This window comes from Netta rufina (assembly GCF_964035555.1).
Source record: "Netta rufina genome assembly, chromosome: 1".
Classification (NCBI taxonomy): Eukaryota; Metazoa; Chordata; class Aves; order Anseriformes; family Anatidae; genus Netta; species Netta rufina.
The window spans coordinates 173,118,254-173,128,045 of record NC_140123.1 but is presented as its reverse complement, the minus strand read 5'-3'; the positions used below and the strand labels follow the sequence as shown (position 1 = coordinate 173,128,045).

At 44.2% G+C, this 9,792-nt stretch overlaps 1 protein-coding gene across 1 annotated transcript in view; it reads left to right on the top strand.

The window, feature by feature from the left end:
* Positions 1-889: 889 nt before the first annotated feature.
* The window catches only part of SLC16A7 (solute carrier family 16 member 7), a gene marked incomplete at its 3' end in the record, with an annotated part of 78,042 nt that continues 69,139 nt past the window's right edge, over positions 890-9,792 (top strand). The window contains exon 1 of the mRNA XM_084306378.1: positions 890-996. The remainder of the gene's footprint in view (positions 997-9,792) is intronic.

Sequence of the window (9,792 nt, the reverse complement as noted above, 5' to 3'; positions counted from 1 at the left end):
AATGTTCCGCATAAAGTGCAACCCTACCTGTGTGAGTAGGCATTACGGTAAGGGCTTTATGCAATTATGTGGTTATGTTCTGCAGTTTTCCCCATGAGCCTTTTAGCCTCAAGGATAGGATTTTAGGAGAATTTAGTGGCCATTCTCATTAATATGTTCGTGACATACACAAAAAAGTTGTGTAACTTTTTTTTTTTTTTTGGGGGGGGGGAAGAAGAGGGGATTGACTTTTGGAAGGCGAGAAAAGGGGATTGAAGGGAGAGATGACGATTTTCATCAAGAACTCATTGTTGACTGGTCTGTTTGATGAGATGAAGTTCCCATATTTTGGACAACAAGCTCGCTGTGATGTATTTATGTATTTATTTTTTTTTTAACATACAAACTGAGTGTTTCTTTCTGCAACCTCCGCGTGGAACAGCTAGCGATCTCAAACAGCCCCATAACGCCAATTCCTCGGCCCTCCGCGCCCCGGAGGGGCGGAGGACGGGGTGGTGCCGGCCGCGGGGGGGCCGGACCCGACTCGCCGTGCCAGGAGCGAGGTGCACAGCGCGGTACGCGGCCGCAGCCGCCACCCCCGGCGAGGTCGCGGGGCAAGGCTCCGCGACCCGGCGTGGGCAGGTGGCGGGGGGGTGATGCTATCGGGCGGGGGCCGGGCGCTGGCTCGGTGTCGCCGGGCTGGGCGCCGCGCCCCCGCCGGCCCCGCGGAGCCGGGTTGGGCAGCCCGGGAGGCGTCTCCTCGGCAGCCCCCGCCCCACCGCGCCGGTGCCGAAGCGCCTCGGCCGCTCCCCCGCGGCACCCCCGGGATAGCGGCGCCCCGTCGGCCCCGCAGCAGCAGCAGCAGCACCCGGGCCTCCCTCCTCGCGGCTGTGCTGCCGAGGACGCCTCATGGGGGAATAAATAAATTAATAGCCCCGCTCACCCCTCACCCCCCCGCGGCAGCGCGAAAGGGAGCCGGCGGCCGCGGGATTAGATCCAGCCCGAGCTAGAGAGCAGGTAACGTAACCTACCCGCCAGGAGGGAGGAGGAGCAGCGAGGCCGCTGAGGTCGCCCCCGCCGGGGAGGGCTGCGGGGGACGGAGACGGGGCTGCCGCAGCCGGGGGGCGCCGGCGTTGTCGTCGTCCCCCCTCCCAGCCCCCTGGTTCCTCGCGGGAGGGCGGCTGCCCCGCCGCAGTGTCAGTCACACACACGCCCACGAGCCGCCGCCCACGCAGGGACGGGTGGATGGACAGGCAGACAGAAGGACGGACAGATGCGCTGCCCACCCCCCCTTCCACCCCGCGGTACCGAAGCATCCGCTGCCAGAGAGACGCCCCTGCGGGCTCCGGACTCTGACAGCGGTGCCGAGGCCGCGGCTGCGGGGTGGGGGAGCGCAGCCCCGTCCCTCCCCGGCACTGCCGGGCGCGGGGGCAGCGCGGGCGGGCGGGGGGAGCGAAGTGCCGGCGGCGGGGCTGCCCCGTGTGGCGTCATCAGCGCCGTGAGGGGCCGTGACGTCACAGCGCAGCGGTCGGGGTGACCTTGGGCAGGGGGCTCCGGGCGGACCCCGATGGTGGCCCCCAATGGCCCCGGGTCGGGCTGCTCCGAGCTGCGTAGCGCTGGTGGTGACATCCCCAAAGGCTGCTGGGTTTGGCTGGGGGCCGTGCGGCGAGCTGCCTGCGAGGCTCGTGCCGGAGCAGGGAGGGTGCCCCTTCTCCATCTTTATTTCTCCTTGGCCTCTGTAGCACAGAGGGGACTGTGGCCAGGGGCAGTTGTAGGCTTGTCCCGAGAGAAGAGCATTTCTCCATGCTCACAGTGTTTTCTGTGCCCTGGCTTTGTGGTTGCTGAAGTAGCCCCAACAAGACACTATAAACAATCATAAAACAGCCCAAGAAGCCGTGCTGTTTGCACTTTGAAGACCAGAGTGTCTCCCGGTGCTCCTGGGAGGGCAGGCTGCCACACAGTTCTGCAGGCCCGCAGCATTCATGTGGATTCCCCGCTGCTTCTTAAGTCAGAGGTGCACAAGAAAATAAACCAAAGTAAAATAACATTTAGAGAGTTTTTTCAGGCACCAGTCTGAGCTTTCAGTAAAGAAGAAATGTTATTGAAATTATTCTTGCTTTTCCCCAAAACAGCCTTCTGAGGGATGCTGATGCCTCACGGAAGCATCCATTCCTGTTTCATTGGTCTCTATAATAATCACTCCTGTTTCCATAGTGACATCCACCTGTGGGTCTCACGTTACTTATCAAATAGTAATGAAAGAGGTGCTTGCAGCTTCCATTGCACGAATGGGGCCATAAACTTAACTGCACACCAATCAAGCCAAAAATATATTGCCTCAGCTCTGTCGAGATGAATCATGATAAGAAAGTTAGTCTTCAAGACAGAGGGAGGTAGACTGATATCAAAAGGAAACAGAAAACCGACAAGTAGTTCAATAAAACTGGCGAATGCTTTTATGTATACATTTTAAATCTGCGAATAAAGTATAAACAATTCCCTTCTTATTTTAAAAGACAGTGCTCTCCTCTCTTCTTCCATGCCTACTTTGAATACTGTACGTGAGAATGAGTGCTGAATATATACTCCTTCCACAAAGAGGAAGAAAGTATATTCCAATATTTTTATTATTTGTGCAAGTTATTATAGAACTACGCATATCTGTAATCACTGAGCTAACTTAGTTTGGAACACAGTCTTTTAATGTAAGTGGCTTCAGAGCAAAGCAGCTAATTGTTTTGGATAGGGCAGAGAGTGGTAGCTGGAGGGCTGGAGGTTGTGTGTTTTTTTTTTTTTTTTTTTTTCCTTTTTTTTTCTTGTGGTTGCACTGAGTGATTTTGGTTGATGAATTCAGCACTATTTTTTCAATATGATAGAGATGTGGGTCTTAATGGATTGCAGAAAACTAAATTCCTACATTTTATGGATAGGAAGACTTTCGATTACATGCTGATACAACTGATCTGAAGAGGTGTTTTACATGTAAAGTGGTGAAGGAACAGTAGATAGAAACTTTTGGGGGAGACTTTTTTTTTTTAAAATATCCTCTTCAGTGTTCCTTGTTTCTTAAGTAAATTATCTTGTCTTCTTTTTATGACATGCAGGTGGTTTTGCTTCCAGTAACTCTGGTTATTATTGGGCCCTTTCCAGTTTAAGGGAAGAGGCTACAGCTCACCTGATTTTTTTCCTATTGCAACATCAGGAGATACTTGTGAAGAGTTGAATTTTTCTTGAGTTGAAATTTTCTTGATTTTTCCCGCTTTAGCAAATACAGTATCTGTATACAATTCTGAATTAACTCTATCCCTTAAACTTGCTAGAGTTAATGCTGTCCATTTTATTATTTGAAGATCAAGAAAAAGAAGAATAGTATTTGGTTATACTAATTACCTGTGATATTAAATGAATTTAATGTTTCAAGGTCAGTATGTCTATGAAAAAGTAATTTTCTTTTGATATTTATTAAAAAAAAAAAAAGGGTTAGGTCATTGCAATTAATCGCTGATAGGGAATGTTACTAGTTTCTGTTCCTGTACATGTAATACATATGTGGCCTAAAGTTTGCACAACACCAAGGAAAAGGTTACATAGGAAAACAGGACCTCACTGACCAACTGTTTTATGTATCAAGTGAATGTGAGAAACAGGCTGCATTCCACATGTGCATCTTAGTCCAAACCTGCATTCCTTGGCTTGTATGTATTTGTGAGCCATTGTGCCAACTTTCATAATTTTATTGTAAACCTTGGAACATTTAAACAAAAGTAATGGGGTTATAGGAGTAAGGGGATAATATCCATGACTTCAGGAGTACAGGCTGTTGGACTTACTGACTGGGGAACACTGCTTAGCTTTACAATCTATTGTGTGCTTGTGTGCTTCCAATATTTTTTATAGCTGTTGTTCTTAAAGTTATAAAGTTAAGTGATCAAAACAACCTTAAGCTTTTATTGAAGAACAAAATTTTAGCTCACCAAATCATGGTGGCTGACAAACACTTTCTCTCTTTTTTTTTTTTTCTCCCCTTGCAGTCTCAAGAATTTTAGTTTATAACTTTTATGTCTGGGGGGAGGTGATTCATGATCTCCTTTTGTTGATTATATTTTTGATTTTAGTTTATACAGTAGTGCTAAATAGTTACTTTATTTGTTATCATCAAGGTCAAGTCACCAGTTACTTCCTAATAATTTTTTATTTTCAGGAGATGATGCTTTCCTGTCTTGTGACACTTGCAGTAATATGTAATCAGGGATGTGCATGAAGAGTGTTTGCTGGGGGAGAAAAAAAAAAGTGAATAACCATTTCCCAAAGGATATTGACATAACTAGGACAATTAAAAATGTTCCCCCAAAAGAAAGAGGAAAACAGTTGGAAAAGAATGGGACCTTATCTTGACACTTCATGGTATATTCTTCCCATTGGTGGCTGTAAGACATAAGATCTTAAGAAAATTGAATTAATCTTAATTAATTAATTAAGCACTTAAGCACTAGAGAATAAACTTAATCCTGAAATTATTATTTATATATATTTTTAGGTTTAGCTGCTGATGTGTTTTGTTTTAACTTGGTGTCATAGTTATTCAATGTGAAGTACTGAATGTATTTCAGTTCTACCCAGCAAGAAAGTGGTGTTCTGAATAATGGTGGAAAACTTACAGAATTCTCAAATAACTTTATACAGTAGGAAACTTGTACTGCAAGCCAACTATTGACAAACTGTAGAAAGCCCAAACATTACACGAACAGGAATATTTCAGAGTAGGTGGATGTGACATTCTGTTCGTATGGTTACCATGAGAGATAATGACAGTGTGTGATTTTAACAGTTGAAGTATAAACCTCTGCAGACTTGAGTTGCCCAAACACATGCAGGGTTATTTAAATGGTGCTTACTTTCCTCCATTCTGAATACCCCTCAAAAGAGCACTTTCCAGTTGTTTTGACAGTATTTATTTCACTTTTAGCTCTCTTTCAGGTTTTCTTACGGAGGACTCAGCTGTAGGTGATGATCAAGGTGATGATCAATCTGAGAACATTCAGAAAGCACATGCTATGCAGAAGACAGCTCAGAACATCTCCTGTACTCATGGTTTCTCATATCTTTCTCTATATTTTTAAAGTGTTCTGATCCTTTAGAGTAGCTTTCCACACCTGCTTGCAGACTCCTGCTGTTCCTTCAGGCATGTGCATGTGCCTCCCATCATATGGCCTCAGTGGTAGCAGACTGTTGGCAGCATTCCTGGTTTTGACACACAGGGATAACAAGTATTAGACAGAGTTGTAATTGTGTTCAAAGTGTATTTGGCATCAAAGAACTTTTTCCATTTGCTGTCACTATGATGGTGATAATGATAGTATGATGATGTATGTTGCCTCATGCATGTGGTCCACGCAACAGAAATTGGTAAAAAGAGTCACAAAACAGCACTACGTAATCCCTAAGCATAGAAGTGATTTTATTTTCAAAGAAATATATTTTTAATTTACATTTTCACATTTATGCTTAACAACATGCTTCCCAGTATAAGAAGCTACCAATCATTTAGATATTCTTGAAGTCTATGGAACAAGCAAAAAGGAGAAAATAAAGGATGAAATCTCAAATTGTTTCAACGTCATACTGTGAACTTTCAGGCTTATACTTCTCAGTGCTTGTTTTCCAAATTAAAAAAAATATTGAAAACAAATGTGTACGTTACAGTGAAAAAAACACACGTGCAACATGCATATTTTATTTCTTTAAACAAAACTAGATTCTCTTATAACTTATTTGATTGGTATTGGAGATAAAAAAAAAAATGTTAGAACTTTTTAACACTAGAAATGAAGTATTTTGTGGCCTTTTTTTCTATTTTCTCGGATAATTGTATAAATATTTGGCAGTGAGGGTTAGAATTTTTGAAGTGACATAGGACTATGTTAGAACTACCGGTTCTAACAGCTTGGGTTCTTAGATACTGCTGCTTTTCTCTGCTGACCACATTGGGAGACAGAAATTGAAAGCCTTAACATGAAGGACATTTAATGTTTTGCAACACTGTTGAATTAAAATGCCATAGGAGTTGCAGTTACTAAATTGGGCTCCTATAGTTTGCATTCTTAATGTGGCCCTCAGGACAAGTTTCAAACAGAAGGGAAAAAAAAAACAACTTGATGCAGATAAGCTCCCCATGGGAATGTAGTTGTCTGATTTCTTAACAATTGGAATTGTATCTGCTAAATTATTTGATGATTCTCCTATTGGTGGGTAAGTTCTCCACTAGAATTTACTTACTAGAGTCTCTTCTAGAAGTCAACTGCCTTTGAGTGCTATGCCTGGGCTGGATTTGGGTCTGAAGCTTGATACTAGACCCCATGTTTTCAGCATCTAACAATGCCTCCTGCTGATGTTAGAAATGGAGACCAATGAGACATAAACTGTAGCCTGGAACTGATGACTGATTTAAAGTTCAGAAAAAAATATGCCTGAGACAGAGACTCAACCTGGCTGAGCAAAGAGATTGCGTCTGAGAGCAGGTGGAGAGAACAGAATGGACTGTAGGAGGAAATTGGTGCTGGAATCTGAAGAAGGCAATGAGCATATCAACCCATTACCAAACACTTTTTTTAAGATATACATCTTTGTAGTAATTTGTACATACTATTAAACTAAGGCCTTCCTTTCTGCACTGAGGAATTTTTTGGGATTGTTCACTGTATCACACAGAGGTCCTAACTGGCTGTCTTCCATTAGGCATCCTCTTTCTCTTCCTCTCATCAGCACTATAAAAGGGGACTTGGTAGCCCATGATTAGAAGTCACAACACCAGGTTTTAGGAAGGAGTGACAAAAGCTTGTATATTTTGTGACCTCTAGGTTGTATATTTCAGGAAAATACATAGAAAAGAATATGCCATAATAGCCTGTATGTATAAAGCATGAAGCATGCATTGTATTGCTGAAGAATAATGGGAAAAGAGAACCTTTTCTCTTATTCTTGTGCAGATATAATTATGTTGGCTAGAGGCGTACGGGCTTTTGTTCTCATGTTTTTCTGATATAGTTATCCAAAAAGAGATGTTTTGATATGGTTATGCTGGATAGGAGAGTATTATTTCAATTTAGCTTATTTTCTCATTCATACACAATACTATATCATTATGAGTGCCATACATGGCCTGTTTCAGTTTTAGCTATATTAGAGTAGTAGAAGAGGTTTATAAGCAAAGCTGATGAATGTAAGGGCCAAAATGACATGAGGCTGAAAAATCAAGGAAGGGCACTTAAAACTGACACTTAAACACACTGTGGTATTTTCTGTAACTTATGTTTGGAGATGCACTCAAACAATTCAACAGTACTGCTAAATTGGCAATTCCTCTGTTTCTGTGACTAGTTCTAAATCTTGATCTGCATTCCTTGGTACTATTGCACTGTGTTACTCTTGGTTTGCACACAGTAAGGGTTAAGATACTCTTCTGATTTCTTCTGAAGACTTAGCCTTTTGGATCACTTGCTTTGACTTGCCTTATATTTTTAAATTAAAAATATTTATTTTAATTATTGACAAAATCATAGAATCATAGAATTGGAAGGGACCTTAAAAAAACACCTAGTTCTAGCCTTCCTTCCATGGACAGAGACACCTCCCACCAGACCAGGTTGCTGAAAGCCCCATAAAATCTGACCTTCAACAGTTCCAGGAATGGGGCATCCACAACTTGGCTGAGCAACCTGTTCCAGTGCCTCAACACCCTCTTGAGTGAAAAATTTCTTCCTAAAATCTAATCTAAATCTACCCTCATTTAGTTTAAAGCCATTACTCCTTATCCTAGCATTATACTCCCTGGCAAAGAGTCACTCCCCAGTTTTCTTGTAGGCTCCCTTTAGGTATTGAAAGGCTTCCCTGGGGCCTTCTCTTCTCCCTGCTGAACAACCCGAACTCCCTCAGCCTGTCTTCATAGGAGAGGTGCTCCAGCCCCTTGATCAGCTTCATGGCCCTCCTCTGAATTTGTTCTAATACTTCCATGTCTTTCTTGTGCTGCGGGTCCCAGAGCTGAACACAGCACCCCAGGTGAGGTCTCACAAGAGCAGAGCAGAGGGGGAGAATTGCCTCCCTCGACAAGCTGGCCACACTTCTTTTGAGGCAGCCAAGGATACAGTTGGCTTTCTGGGTTGCAGTTGCTGGCTTGTGTTATGTTTCTCATCAGCCGACACACCCAGGTCCTTCTCAGGGCTGCTCTCAATCCATTCTCTACCCAGCCTGTATTTGTGCTTGGGATTGCCCCAGCCCATGTGCAGGACCTTGCACTTGTTCAACTTCCTGAGGTTCGCACAGGCCCACTGCTGAAGCCTGTCCAGGTCCCTCTAGATGGCATCCCTTCCATCCAGTGTGTTGACCACACCACACAGTTTGGTGTCATCAGCAAACCCAACCCCGCTGTCCCTGTCACCGACAAAGAAGTTAAACAACGCTGGTCCCAGTGCTGACCCTTAGGAACACTGCCCGTTACCGATCTTCACCTGCACATTGAGCGGTTGACTGCAGCTCTTTGAGTGCAACCATCCAGCTAATTCCTTCCCCATTGAGTGGTCCATCTGTCAAATCCATGTCTCCAGTTTAGAGACATGGATATCATGGGGAACAGTGTTAAATGCTTTGCAGAAGTCCAGATAGACGATGTCAGTTGCTCTTCCCCTATCCACCAATGCTGTAAACCTGTCGTAGAAGGCCAACAGATTTGTCAGGCATGACTGAGGGTATTGACTGCCTTTGGTGAAGCCATGTTGGCAGCCACCAGTCACCTCCTTGTTTTCTGTGTGCCTTAGCATAGTTTTCAGGAGGATCTGCTCCCTGATCTTGCCAGGTACAGAGGTGAGACTGACTGGCCTGTAGTTCCCTGGGTCTTAAGTTTTTCCTTTTTTAAAAATGAGAGTTATGTTTTCCCTCTTCAGCCAGTAGGAACTTCACTGGACTGCTGTAACTTCTCAAATATGATTGACAGTGGCTTAGTAACGTCATCCCCCAGTTCCCTCATGATCCTTGGATGTATCTCTTGGACGTATCCCATTGTGGATACATCCACCCCTGGATGTAACCCATTGACTTGTGCATCTTTAGGTTCCTTAGCTGGTCTTGAACCCAATCTTCTTCAGTGGGCCTGTAGTGTCCCTCTTATCATTTTTTCAGTCCTTGCCTTTGCCTTCTCAGGACCAGGCTACGTGGCTTGAGCTCTTGACAGTGAAGACTGCATACATCATATATCATACATCACTGATGTATCTACAGAAGCCTTTCTTGTAGCCCTTGATATCCCTGGCCAAATTTAATTCTAATAGAGGTTTGGCTTTTCTGTGATGTTCCTTGGCTGCTTGGACAATGTCTCTGTATCCCTCCCAGGCTATCTGTCCACCCTGCTTCTGTAGGCCTCCTTTTTCTGTTTGAATTTGGTCACAAGCTCCTTGTTCATTCTTGCAGGCCTCATGGCATTTTTGCCTGACTTCCTCTTGGTTAGAATGCATCACTCCTGAGCTTGGTGGAGGTGATCCTTGAATATCAACCATCTTTCTTGGGCATCTCTTCAATCCAGGGCTTTGTCCCATGATACTCTACTAAGTGGATCCCTTAGGAGGGCAAAGTCTACTCTCCCAAAGTCGAATCTCCCAACGAGATTCAGCATAATACCTCTTGTATCTCCTTGTTGGCTCCTGTATCACTTGGAGAAGGAAAAATGATTTCTCTGTTTCCAGACAAATAATTTAATGTATCCATCCTCTTTGTCCTTTGATGTGTCCTGTGTCTTTCTTTGTCCTCTTTCTTTCTGTAAGAGCA